Genomic DNA, 14592 nt, shown 5'->3' with positions numbered 1-14592 from the left:
TTTACCCTTCATAAAGGCAGAGGTGTCTTTGTCTTGTTCCCACGATCCATCACTATTCCTAGTATTGTAATATGGAGATTGATGCAGTCAGCAAATATTTATTTGGTGTCCATGCTGGGCCAATTTTTTTAGGTGCTGGGGATCCTGTGTTGAGTAATGTCTCTGTCCTTGGGGAGCTCACAGACAGTAAAAAGCCACAAGGGCTATGAAGGAAAGAACTGGGGTAATGTGATAGGGTGTGACTGGGGATGGGGGAGTAAGGGAGTAGGAAGGAGAAGTTGCCAGTCCTTTGAAGAGCTAGGGGAAGGGCAATCTGATTGCATCTTCCCACAGCCCTACAAGCTGTCTCCTTTTCAGCTATATTGGCCTTTCATTTTCTCTAACATTCAAATTCATTTCTTTTAACTTCATTTCCTGTTCCTGTGTTTCTGTCTTCCTTGCTCTTCTTTAGCTGCTGTCTTCTCACATCTTGGCTCAAAGGCCATCTCCTCTATGTGAACTGCTCTGACCACCCTGTCTATAGGGTGTGTTACCTTAGACACTTGATGTCATATCACCACATTTTATTTATTGTCATAAACTAAAATGACCTTGTTTATTCATCTGTTGTCTCTCACACCATAAGGAAAACTCTAAGAAATTAGGGACTTTGTTTTCATAATTGCTATATTCTAGTGGCTAGAAAGGTGCCTCTCTGACAAATGTATGACCCCATAATTAGTGATCAATAAATATTTATTGAATGAATGAATAAATGAATGAATGAATGTCAAGAGTTAGTTAAAGTCTTTGGGAGCTGTTCCAAGGCAGGGTTTGAATGAGACCACGATCTAAAGTCTGGCAAGAACTGCACTATTTAAAAAAATTTTTTTAAGTTTATTTATTTATTTTTGAGAGACAGAGGCAGAGAGAGTGAGCAGGGGAGGGACAGAGAGAGAGAGGAAGAGAGAATCCCAAGCAGGCACTGCAGTGTCAGCACAGAGCCTGATATGGGGCTCAAACTCATGAACCATGGAGATCATGATCTGAGCCAAAACCAGGAGTCCCACACTTAACCAACTAAACCATGCAGGCGTCCCCCACATTACTTTTAAAAAAGATTTTAGGGGTGCCTGGGTGGCTCAGTTGGTTGAGCATCCGACTTCGGCTCAGGTCATGATCTCACAGCCTGTGAGTTCGAGCCCCACGTCGGGCTCTGTGCTGACGGCACAGAGCCTGGAGCCTGCTTCAGATTCTGTGTCTCCCTCTCTCTCTGCCCCTCCCCTGCTCATGCTGTGTCTCTCTCTCTCTGTGTCAAAAATAAATGAACAGTAAAAAAAATCTATTAAAAAAATAAATAAAAATAAAAAGATTTTATTTGTAAGTAATCTCTACACCCAGTGCAGGGCTGGAACCCACAACCCCAAGATCAAGAGCTGGCATGCTCTATGGACTGAGCCAGCCAGGCCCCCCAGAACCGTACTATTCTTATCTGTGGTCTCTGAGAAGGAAGATGGGGTTAATGCATATAGAAGTTATTCTTTTGGACTGTCTTGGGTTCTGGTTCTGCCTCCTTTGAAAATCTACAGTTATGGACCATCCTACTGAGTAAATGGACATAAACTTTTGCATGTAACTTAGGGGAGTTCATGGACATTTTACCTGAAGAGGTAAAATTGACCCCAAGTTAAAAATTTCTGTGGAGGGGCTCCTGGGTGGCTCGTCAGTTGAGCCTCCGACTTCGGCTCAGGTCATGATCTCGCGGTTTGTGAGTTCGAGCCACGTGTCGGGCTCTGTGCTGACAGCTCGGAGCCTGGAGCCGGCTTTGGATTCTATGTCTCCTTCTGTCTCTTCCCATCCCCCGCTTGTGCTCTGTCTCTCTTTGTCTCTCAAAAATAAATAAATAAATGTAAAAAAAAATTAAAAAAAAATTCTGTGAAAATGAGAACTCTCACAGTAACAGAGAGACAAATGTTTTAATGAGATACTGCATGAATTACATTTAAAGAGCTAGGACAAGTGCCTGCCGAAGGATGCCTTTAGGGAGAGGTGTCCGAAGAATTCCTGAAAATGAAATTCTTTCCTACCAAGTAGTGCTGCCTGGCAGTTGCTATGGACGCTTGCCTGCTCCAATCATGTTTCAGCTTGCTAGGCCGTGCAGCGCTCTGTCGTTGCTGTGGCAACGGATGGCAACAACTCGGCCCAGACTGCTGGAGGAGAGCAGGCTGCTTGGAGTTGGTACGGACGGACTCCTTGGCTGCGGCGTCTGTGAGTTGGAGGCAGGGTCTTGGAGGAGGAACAGGGCACGGGAAATGACAGGCAGTTGGCGGGGGGGGGGGGGGGGGGGGGGGTTGTTGTTCCAGGGTCCGAAGTCCTTGCAGTGATCATGGGGTCACAGTTCGAAGGACTTGGGGACTGGCTGGGACATCCTCTCCTCGTGTTCCGAGGAGAGGAACCTGCATCCCAGGTGTTACTCAAGCTTTCCAGACCCCATTCCTCCTCAGCCTTCCCTCGCCCCTTCTTCTCATTCCCATTAGAATAGCCGATCCTCCCACCTGGGTGTTCACTTTGCTTCTATGTAGATGTGAGGCCTTGGGCAAATCATTTTCCATCATTTCTCTCCCAAATGGGGTGCCACGCTCCCTCTCCCTTCCTTCCCTCCCCCTTTCCTTCTCAGGAAGACTGTGAGGATCAATTCCTGACCAATATGGTCACATATATGGTCACATTTCATAGCCGTGGTCCTGTGAAGTGATTTTAATGATTAACCTGCCTTTACAGTGGAGCAACTTTGTGCTCAGAAAGTGCCCCATGATGAGGGCTAGTTAGTAGCCGGTTGCTATGACTTAATCACCAACTCTGCTGGATACCAGGTGTGTTGTCCTCTGTGTGTGTTCGCCTGTTTACTTTGGATCTGTTTCTTCCTCCCTTCCTCTGTTGGGTCTTGTCCTTTCCATTTGACAATACTTCAAATACTGTGTAATTTATGAAGATGATTCTTCCCCATTCTTCTTTACTCCTTCAAGTAACTGAGGTCCCACCTCCTGTCTAGTACTAAGGTAGGTGTACTGCAGGAAAAAAAAGGAAAAAAAAATATTGTTACTACAGGATCTGTGTGCCCTTGATGAGGTTATATGGTGGAGTCACGTTTTACTGTATTAGGTTTAGAAGTCAGCGCTAAAGTCAAAGTTGGATGCAGTCAAAAATATCCCTGGACAAACTCTTAAATCATCTGGGAGCAACCCAATTCAGAAATTCAACCATTGAGGGGAGTCTGGCTGGCTCAGTTAGTGGAGCATGCGACTCTTGATCTCGGGGTTGTGAATTTGAGCCCCATGTTGGGTGTAGAGATTACAGAAATCAAACCATTGAAAAGCTTTCATTTTGAGAATATTTAAAATTCTGATTTATAGACTTTTCCTATTTGTCACCAAAAATTAGTAGAAGGATAAATTTATGAGTTCCATTATGTCTTTATTCTTCTAAATTTTGCTCTGGCCCTCATTTCATACTTCAGTTTCTTTCTTAACGATGTCGAGGAGTCTGGACCCATTTGAATGGCTACGTGGACATCACTCTTTGATTGTTGGGCTGGTAAATCCTTAGAATCATTCATTCATGCATCCCTTCTGTGGTCTCCCCAGTCTGTATTAGGCAGACACACTGTTCCAGAAGTGATGAAACCAACACGAGCATCTTCAGGACTATCTCACCTTACCTGATAGTCCACTGACTGGAATGGCAAAGACAACCACCCAACTATTTTAAAGGTTATTCTTGTCTTTTAATTTAGCTAAGTATAAACATAGTTGAAATTCTATCATCCCCATTGATGTAAATCTTTTGGGGTCTTATTGTAGAGATTATAGTTATTCTTTGTAGGCATCAACACTTGGTATTTTCACTATTTGGAAAGTTTGTCTTTCTGATGGGAAAATAATGGTGATCACTCTGTTATAATTTACATTTGTCAGATTACTGGAGAGATTGAGCAGTTTATATCTGTTGACTATTGATAATTGGTCTTCTGTGGATTGCCTGTCTTTATCTTTGCCCAATTTAAATGTCACTGTCCTTTTTGTATTGATTTGTAAGATTACTGTACATATCCTGGATATTGATACCTTTTATGCTATGTTGAGATATAAATTAAATTGATGTTTTCTCCTGGTATATTCTTAGTTATTTTTTAAAGTCAGGTTTATAATATATAAATTATATACTATAAAATTCACTTCTTTTGGGAGTACAGGTCCATGATTTTTGAAAAATACTTTGAAAAATATAGTTGTGTAACCACATTAATCTATAGAATGATTCCATTAGCTCAAAAAGTTCCCTTGTACCTAGTTATAGTCAATCCCCTTGCCCTACCTCCAGCCCCTGGCAACTAATGATCTGATTTCTATTTCTGCCTTTTCCAGAATATCATAATAGTGGAATCATAAGATACATAGCACTTTTTGTCTGGATTGTTTTATTTAATACATCGCTTTTGAGATTTATCCATGTTGTTGCATGTAACAGTAGTTCATTGTTTATTATTGCTGAGGTCTATTCAGTTGAATGGATATACCACCAGGTGATGGACTTTGGGGTTGCCTTCAGTATTTGGTGATTATGAATAAATAAAGCTGCTGTAAGCATTCACATACAGCTCTTTGTATCCACGTGTTTTGTACATATGTTATACTCCCAGATAAATACCTGGAAGTAGGATTGCTAGATTCTATGGTAAGTGTATGTTTAATTTTATAAGAAACTGCCAAACTATTTTCCATGTGACTGTACCATTTTGCACTTCTTCCAGGATAGTGTAAGAGTTTCATTTGCTCTACAGCCTTGCTAGCAGGTAACAATTTTGTTAATTTTAATTATTCTTGTAGATGTGTAGTGGTATCTCATTCTGTTTTTAACAGATTCACATTTCCTTGATGACTAACACTGTTGAACTGCATGTGCTTCTTTGTTACTCTGTTTCGTTTTTGGTGAGGTTTCTGTGCATATCATTTGCCCATGTCCTGTTCAGTTGCCTTCTTATTGAGTTTTGTTTTGAAGTCACTTTTTTCTTTTTAATTTTGAGGAAGTCCAATTTATCACTGTTTTCTTCTATGGATTATCCTACCTAGAACTCTTTGCCTAACCCAAGGTAACACAGATTTTCTTCTATGTTTTCTTCTGGAAGTTTTATAGATTTGGGTTTTACATTTTATTTCATTTCTGTCATTTAAAAAATTGTTTCATTTTTATCACTTTATTGTTTTGTAATTTCATTTTATTTTATTTGTATATGAGCAAACTCAGATTTATTTGGGTGAAGTCACAGCAATACTTATGTGTGAGAATGATTTTTGCAACCACAAAGTAGAGGGGAAGTTATTGTTATTAATTAGTGGCATAGTTTGACAAACTTCAAAATAGTTTTGAGAATGTTTCTCCATGTTAGCAGCAAAAACATTTAGAACATGAAAACTCTCATCAAGTTTGAAAGACACCCTCATAGCTTGTGAGTATTGAAATCAAGTTTTAACCGATACGCTTTAGGATCTGTGTAAAGTAGAGATTTTGACCTTGGATATGTGGACCTTTAGATGTTATATTTATGTTCATTTTGGGGGAGATAATGTTTATAGCTTTTATCCAGTTCCTAGTGGGACTCAGACCTCAAAGGTAAAAGGTCACTGGTTTAGGATGAGCACATTTCACAGCGCAGGGGATAGTAGTACACTCGATCATGGTTGCTGTCATCGAAAGTAAAGAAACAGCCGTTTCCTGCAGGCAGTCTCCTTGTCTCAAATGATTTCTTCCAAGATCTATTTCCTCATTAACACTGCAAAGGCACTTAGCGTTTGGCTTCTCTTCATATAAAATGTCTTGCAAGGGGAATGAGGGCTTGAAATAAGGCAAAAAATAATTGTCAGATCATGGCTGGAAGGATTTCAGGTTGGGCAGAGAACGATAATTGAGGAATTGACAAATCACCAGATGCCTCTATTGTGTTTTAATTTGAAAAACTGTGCAGTCTTTTTATTTCTTTGAGGATTTAAAGTGCTTAAGTGCTGATTTTTTAAAAGAGTCATATTTACCCCTTACGGTGGTAGGGAAGAGGAGTGGGCTTTTAAAAAATGTTCTTTGCTTGATTGAAAGGCTTGTCAGAAAGCATATGATCTTGTTAAAGTAGTGGTCTTCATCTTACAATGAATACCAAGGAGTCAACATGGTTGACTTTAAAGAAAAATTAGTGTTGGGGCGCCTGGGTGGCTCAGTCAATCGAGTGTCCAACTCTTGATTTTGGCTCAGGTCATGGCCTCACAGTCTTGAGATCAAGCCCTGTGTTAGGCTCTGCACTGGGCATGGAGTCCGCTTAAGATCCTCTCTCTCCCTCTGCCCCTCCTTGCTGCTGTGCTTGCATGCTCTCTCTCTGTCAAAGAAAGGACGAAAGAAAGAAAGAAAGTTTAGTGTGAAATGACTAAGAAAGAAATCTCTTGTAATATCTTGGTAGTTCATAAATCTGCATTTTATTTGACATGTTCTTGCTTTAATAGTCTATCTAAAATGTCCTGAATGTAAGGTTGCTCTAATAACATTATGATCTGACTGCATCTGTGTCTGGTTTTATTTCTTTAAACTACTATTGTAAGCCCAAGTTAAATAACTTTCCCTAATTCTATGTTCTCTACAACTATGTTGTTGATGCTTGTTTTTATTATAAACAATCCACCCAAGTTTGCAGCAGTGGCTTTGAAAAATCCCTAATTAAAATAAATTTCAAGGTTAAGCTATTTTTATTCATGCCTGAAAACAATTACCAATACTTGTGGCTTTTAAAATAACAGTGTTGTAAGCATATTTCAGAACCAGGAAGGCAGAAATTTGTGTTTATGAAAGCCAAAAAATTACTCTTGCAATACTTTGGAATGTCCCTGTAATTAATTATAGGTGATGTCTATTATATGGAACCTCAAAGATTTTAGCGGGAGGTGGAAAAAAAGGGGCCGTATATATTTCATTTCTGATATAATTCCCTTCACTTTCAGAGGGAATTAAAGTTTAATAAAAAGGAATAACAGAGGGATATAATCTAAGAATAGTAATTAATAACTTTAGCTTTACCAGAATGAGATTCCATAATAAATGGTAGGCTGTCATTTGCTAAATCATGAAATATTGCAGAGAGGGAAAAGGCAACATACTCTTTCACAATATGGCTCGTTATGTTAAAACTGTTAGTGGTAGGGGAGTTTTATACTTGTTAAGCATTTGTGTTTTTACATCGCTGCTTGTAATTATAATTAAACAGATGGTTCCTGAAAAGAGAGTGTGTTCTTAGCAATTAAAACCATGGCAAGTAGCTTTTCCTCTTCTCCAACATACAATTAAACTGAATGGAATCACACACGCTGTGGGTTCTTCAGAGGAAAGGTTCTGTGCAGATTCAAGTAGATTAGTATTCTGTTCCCAAGCCCTGTCATCTTGTCCCTACAACATACTGAGAAATTTGCAGCTGCAGAGGACTTCCAAACATGGGTTTTAAGAAGTAGTTACCCCTTCTCTGCTTTCTCCCCAAATCCTATTCTTGCCATGGGAATACTGATCGATTACATTTTTAAATGGGATTTTTGGAACAGTCTCTAACAATCATTGGATGTATTGTATTTTACATGGCTTTCTAAATTCTGGTTTCTCAGCTAGCCCATGAAATTCCTCGAGGGCAAAGGAAAATTAGACTTTTATTTTTCCTTCTTAAGACAACTAACATTGGCAATGTTTGCTTGTGAAAATCTTTCATTTCAGAGTTTTCATCGAAAGAGTATAGAATTTACTTTGGGTTCCAGGAAAACCAATTCTGTTTCATTTACAATTCCTATTGCAGCAAATAAACATTAGGAGATTTTTTCAACAAGGATTCAGCACCCCATGAAATATTTCACCACCTGAAATACAGCTTTGTGGCCAGTAGTCCCTCCCTTGAACCAGACCGCAGCAGTGTTAATGGGTCTCCCCCAGAGCAGGGCAGTGTGAGCCTGTGGTGCTCTGTTCACAGATGAAACCTTGGAACAAGTGTTTTGTTTGCATGAGCAAAAATAGGCCCAAATATACTTTCAATGATTTTAGGTACAGGCTTTTGTGCCCACAAGTAAGCAGTTATTTGCTGGGGTAATTAACCATCTGCACCTTATTAGAAGGGTGCAGCTGGCTAATTATGCCCAGTGCCATAGGGCAGGTTACACTTCTCATCTGCATACGAAGTGGATTTGCAGCAAAGGACGCTGACCTTTACAAATGAGTCCCTAAATTTAACCAGTTCAGTTTGAGGTCACCACTCATAGATCTTTGTTTTGTTTTGTTTTGTTTTGTTCTGTTCAGAAGTGAAATTTATATATGGGTAATGACATTTCTATTTGTAAAGTAATTAATACAGAACCGTAGGACAGACATATTATTATGATCAGGGACAATGAGATCCCTGCTGAGTTCACATTGTTTTGGTTCCTCATGTTGGAAAAGTGGTACATTAGTATGGATGTGCACGTATTCATGAACTTGTATGAATGACAACTGGAAGTACCATGGAGACTTCAAATGGGGGTAAATTTGTGTATTAGCCATTTCAGAATCATTTTCAGCAGTGGTTGGACATTATTCTTGTATCCATCCTATAGTTGTACGTTATTGGATGGATCAGTTTAAGGAAAGGGCAGACTACTGGAGAACAGAATGTTATAATTCAGTGCAGGTTAAATCAAAATTCATCGACAGTGCTAATTGACTAAGTTTAAGGAGGTTGGCTAGGTTGAACTTCCCATATCTATTTGTCTAAAATTGTCCTTAATTTGCCCTTACTCTTGAAAGATATTTTTGCTGGTTATAGAATTAAAAGATGGCAGTTTTTTCTTTAAACACATTTGAATTCATCATTCTACCATCTTCTGGCTTCCACTGTATTGAGAAATTAGCTCTCATGAAATCATGGCTCTGTTGAAAATAATCTTTTTTATTGGCTCTTTTAATAATTTTCCCCCTCATTTTTGGTTTTCCTCACCCTCTCTGAATCTAGGTATGGATTTTTTTTCTCCATCTGTGTAACTTGGGATTTGATGTGTTCTTTGAACCTATAGATTGGTCTTTTCCAATGTTTCAGTAGAGTTCTCAGCTATTGGTTTTCAGTTATTGCCTCTAACTCCTCTCTCTTCTTTCACTCATGACTCCACTGACATCACATCTCTGTCCTTCATGTCCCTTGACCTCATTTGTGTATTTTCTATTTCTTTGTCACTCCATGTACTGACCTGCATAATTCTTCTGATCCATTTTCTAGTTCACTCATATATTCTTCAGCTATTTAAAATATGCTTATTATCTATCTAAAAATTTCTAAATTTAATTAGTGTCTTTCTTTGCTAGATGTTCTGTTGGACTCTTTTTCGAATCCACTGTATAACTTCCCCCTACAACATTTTGTTTTTAAAAATATTCAAACCTAAGAAAAACTTGAAGTAATCGTACCTAAGTACTCTTTACTCAGAGTCATCAGTTATTGTTACCATTCTGCCACATTTGCCTTTGTTCTTTCTCTCTCTTTATCTTTTGAATCATTTGAAAGCAAATATATGACTTCTAGTGGGAGATATAATGACACTGCTCTTTTTTATAGTTAGCAGGTATTTCCTAAGATTTAAAACATTCTTTTACATAACCATAATGCTGTTATCACAGTCTATAAACTTAAAACTGATATAGTATTTTCTGATATATACTCCGTGTTCATATCTCCCTAGTTTTTCAATAATCTTTACAGTGGTTTTTAAAAATGAAGTCCAGTGACTTCACAACAAGTGTCCTTCCTTCTGAATACCCAATGCCCATCTAGCCCATTGTGCTGCATATTAACTAAAGTACAAATAAAATAAATAAAAATAAAAATAAAAATAAAAATGAAGTCCAGGACCCAATCAAGGATCATATGCTACATTGCATTGTTAAGCTTTTTAGTCTCCTTTAGTGTAGATCAGTTTCCTTGACTTTTGAGGGGGAGGGGACTTGTTGGGTTTTTGGTTTTCAGAACATTGACATTTTTGGAGTCCATTTGTCTTATAGAATTGTTGTAATTTTATTTTTTTTTAATTTTAAAATCTGTTTATTTATTTATTTATTTATTGAGAGAAAGCATGAGTTGGGGAGGGGCAGAGAGAGAGAGGAGGAGAGAGAATTCCAAGCATGTTCTGAGCTGTCAGTGCAGAACTGATGTGGGGCTTGAACTCACAAACCATGAGATCATGACCTGAGCTGAAATCAAGAGTCAGACTTAACCCACTGAGCTACCCAGGCACCCCAGAATTGTTGTAATTAAAAAAAAATGATTCATGTGCCCTGAAGATATCTTTGGGTTTATCTGTTAGTAGTTCAAACGGTAAAAACACAGTTGTTTTATGGTCTGTATCTAATAAGTCCCCTATATGAAGCCTTTGATGGTCTTTCTGATATCTTGAGCTTCTGCTAATTGTGTTCATGGTGTCTAGTTTTCTTGTGTGTTTGCTTATTTCTATTCCTCATTGTCCTAAAATATTATTTGTAGGGATATTTAGTTTTTGAGGTCTGGCATTGATGGTGCTTTCCTTGACAGGAGAATGATATTTGCTTCTGCCCTGCACCTTAGAATCTGTTAATCTGGGACTTCCCTAGACCTAACTCATGATTTTAAGTTCTCTGGACAGTTTAGTAGTATGGACACGGGCTGCAATTTTGAATCACAAGTGACCCCAACTTTGGGGATATTTTTTCCTTTATTTTTCTTTTCTTTCTTTGCTTAGCACCTTGGCAAGTTTTACTATGGCTTTTTGGGGATGGTGTTGGAGTGGCCAGTTTTAATTTTGGGTCCCAGTGTAAAGTGAAAAAAGAGTTCTCATTATATTTCCCATCTTGAGCAGACTCTAATCATTGACTTCTGTTTCACTGCCCAGCAAGGCCACCAAACAAAGCCCCAGGTTTTCAAGGTTAGTGAGTGCCCTGGAGCAAAAGCGGTTATGGAGGTTAGTGCTTTGCTTACTTCTCTGGTGTTTGATTGCATTTAGATTTTGGTCTGGTAATTGCTTACTATATTGATTGCCTTTTAATACTTTTAAGAAGATTACAGTTTTTTTCACTAAAGTTTTTAGTAGTGTTCACTTGAATGGTTGGTTCAACCAACTGTTACCTGCCATTATTGGAAATGGAAGTCCTCCTTATTTTAGGAGAAAAAATTATTTTTGTTCTTATTAGAAATGTAGGCTGGATACAGGCATTTTTCATACTATTGTAATAGAAATCGATCTGGCCAAGCTCTGTGGCACCAACACACTAAGAATTTCCTAGTCAATATTTACCAGTGTGATAACTGAGAGAAGAAAAATGGCCCTGTTTTATGCCAGACGGCTCAAGTACAGTTTTATAGTATGTAACTAATCTCTGTCATTGGTTTTCATTACTGAATTCTGTTACGACAGCCATCCAGTATGAATTAAAAGAATTACTTTTGACATTTTAATAAAAAGTAGACATATAGCATTTAACAAGTAGCTGCTAGTGAGGATGTATGAGACAGTGATCCCTGTTGAAAGCACTCAGTTTGAGCAGGGTCAAGCAGCTTGCTGTTCACTTGCTTCTGGGAATTACCACATTCCCAATGACTGGTGGAGATTGATGAAAGCACCAGTGCCTTTCTTCATTGATGTTAGTTGGAGCCACAGAAGGGTCAATGAGTAAATCTGGGTTTGCTCTAATATGTATGGCTGGCTTCATGAAAGGGATTCTAAATATTTTCTGTGAAAGGAAGTCTGATTCCCCAGCATTATTTTTGTCAGAGGATTTGATTATCAAATAAGATCACTTAAAAAAATTTTTTTTGATGTTTATTTATTTTTTAGAGAGAAGGTTGGGGGAAAGGCAGAGAGAGGGAGACACAGAATCCGAAGCAGGCTCCAGGATCTGAGCTTTCAGCACAGAGCCTGACATGGGGCTCAAACTCACGAGCCCTGAGATCATGACCTGAGCTGAAGTTGGACACTTAACTGACTGAGCCATCCAGGTGCCCCAGATCACTTTTAAATAATGTTGGCAAATAACTTCACTTTGTTAGTACTTAGAAGAAATGCATGTAAAATGTACCAATTTTCCGTAAAGAATTTTGTCTATAACCCTCTATAGGGTTGTATACTTCTTTAAAGTATGAAAATGAAGTATATCTAGTTATCTTCTGGACTCAGATGACCCAGAATTTTTGGATCCATGTGAACTTCTGCAGAGACCGTGCCATGTGCTAGCTATGTTCAGATATGAAATAATTTGTGTATGGAATTACCTGTCCTGGGTTACTTAATCCAAATATCTAATGACTTTTCATGATTTCCAGATTTTTAGGCATCCTGGACGGTACATTTAATGGTACAAATGACTTAGTCTATGTGTTATATGTAAGTGCAAAATGTATAAGCTTATTCTCTCCTATTCTAATAGAAATAAGATATTTTCAGTTTGCTTTATAAATAGCAACTTGCTCCATTACATATTAGTTATTTGCAAATCTTGGTAATTAATCCCAGGAATAAATTTTAAGTAAATGTATGATTCCTAGGTTTCAAGTAGTAGAAACTTAGTTCAAACTTCAATACAAATTAATTACAATAAGGAATTTATTAGTCCATTAAGGTAGGACACCGTGATGGCTGATAGGATCAAAAGATGAACCACGTGTACCAGGGCCACAAAGTTTAGCATTGCTTTCAATAGCAATACAATGAACTCACATTCATCATTCTTTCCTCCTGTCATCTATCCATCTCGCTCACGTTTCTGCTTTTATCTCCTTGGCTTTTTCTGCAAGAAAGCCTTTTCCCTGGGACGCCTGGGCAACTCAGTTGGTTACGCGTCTGACACCTGATTTCACCTCAGGTCACGAACTCATGGTTGTGAGATTGAGTCCTTTGGTCATGCTTCAAGCTGAGCTTGAAGCCAGCTTAGGATTCTCTCTCCCTCTCTCTGCCCCTCCCCTGCTCACTCTTTCTTTCACTCTCTCAAAATAAATAAATACATATTAAAAAAAAAAAAAAAGCCTTTTGCATGTGGTGGGGAAGATGGCTGCCAATAGCTTTAAATTCATTTTCAGCCCAGGAAATCCAAGGGAAAAATAATCTCTTTGTCAAGGTCCAGCTGTCATTCAAGGGGAGGATTCATGCTCACACACAAGACCAGCCAGAACATAGGATAATTGGATACTCTGATTGGCTAGGTCTCTCTACGTTTTCTGGATAGGGCATTGGGTTCTTATAGGAAGAAGGAGAATGGGAGAATGGGTGGGTGTGTGTGTGGGGGGCAATTATACTAGACAGCCCAAAGAAATCCTTTATAAAAGTAGATTGTTAAAAGGAGTTAAGAGCATTGGAGAGTATTCCTAATTGAGCATGCATTCTTGAATCCAAGTAAGATACATAGATTTGAGAAAATTATTTACTAATCCCATTATAGGCATATGAGAAGATATTTTCTCATGTTAGAAAATTTCATAATTAGAATAATTGATAGAATAATTGAGTAATTAGAATAATTAGAATAATTAGAATAATTGATAGAATAATACAGCACACTGGAGGAAAGGACACTTGAATTAGGGATTGTTGTGTTAGGAAAAGAAATTTACACACCCACTATTTTCCTTTGCTCATATTTCTTCCACAAAGGAGTTGCAAAGAAATGATAGACTGCAGCTTTTTTTAAACAATTATTTTTAATTTTTGCTAAGCCAACAGGAGGGGGCCGTTATATCTGTTGTTGATATTAAAATATGAGTTGATGGTTAATTTGATTGATTGATTTGATGGTTAAATTCAAAATAAGGAATTTTAGTTATCATTGAATGGTAATTTCAGTATCTCTTTTTCATTGTAGCAAATTCATAAATAACTGTATTTGTTTATGAATTGCTGCAATGTAAACAATATGAATTGCCTAGCATTCATAAGAAGCTTATAAAATTGTTCACCTTGAGTGATGTGTGTGTGGTGTGAATTGAAGCAAATTCTTCAAATGAACATTCATCCTGTGTAATAGTTGTAGAAGTCAGCGGCATTCCGTTTGTGTGCTTCTACAAGCCAACTGGTCTGCAGGATCTGGTGCTAACAGAATCAATGGTATATAAAGTAGAAGTTATTATATTTTAACAAAGCAAACATGGATTTAAAATAGCTTGTCTGCCATGTTTATATCAGCATATTTGACAAAATTAACAAGACCATCAAGAACTGCCTTTGCAAACTTTGGTCTAAATGGTTCTCAAGCTATTCATGCCATGGTAACACATTAGAAATAATAGACTGCAATTATTTATAAGGAATTCACTTTGTCAAGAGATTGTGTCCACAGAATATAGCTCAAATGACATTTGTGTCAAAGAACATTAATTGGCTCAGATAACTTAGAAATTCCTGGCTGGATCTAAGGATTTAAATGATGTCATCAGAATTCAGTCTCATGGTACAGTGTTCATGTGTGGCTTCATTCTTAACACCCTCTCTCCTCTCAGAGGGGCAAGAGGGCTGCCGACAGCTTCAAGCTCATAACCTAGTTAGCAACCTCAGTGGA

The 14592-nt window shown here is 38.1% G+C and overlaps 1 protein-coding gene across 5 annotated transcripts in view; it reads left to right on the top strand.

Annotated features, from left to right (window-relative positions):
• Positions 1-14592, top strand: part of HYDIN (HYDIN axonemal central pair apparatus protein) — a 442685-nt gene that overhangs the window by 56770 nt on the left and 371323 nt on the right. For 3 of the 5 annotated variants that reach the window (XM_086688949.1, XM_086688948.1, XM_086688951.1), the window contains exons 3-4: positions 4790-4831; positions 5063-5128. The gene's annotated coding sequence lies outside the window, so the exon portion shown is untranslated. Of the gene's footprint in view, positions 1-2083; positions 2248-4789; positions 4832-5062; positions 5129-14592 lie in introns of those variants that run through there. The other 2 variants (XM_086688952.1, XM_086688953.1) reach the window with 2 other exon arrangements.

The sequence above is a fragment of the Puma concolor genome, chromosome E2 (genome assembly GCF_028749965.1).
Source record: "Puma concolor isolate L17-30 chromosome E2, mPumCon1.1.hap2, whole genome shotgun sequence".
Classification (NCBI taxonomy): Eukaryota; Metazoa; Chordata; class Mammalia; order Carnivora; family Felidae; genus Puma; species Puma concolor.
Note: the sequence above shows the minus strand (reverse complement) of the source record. Positions and strands in the feature narration are given on the sequence as shown.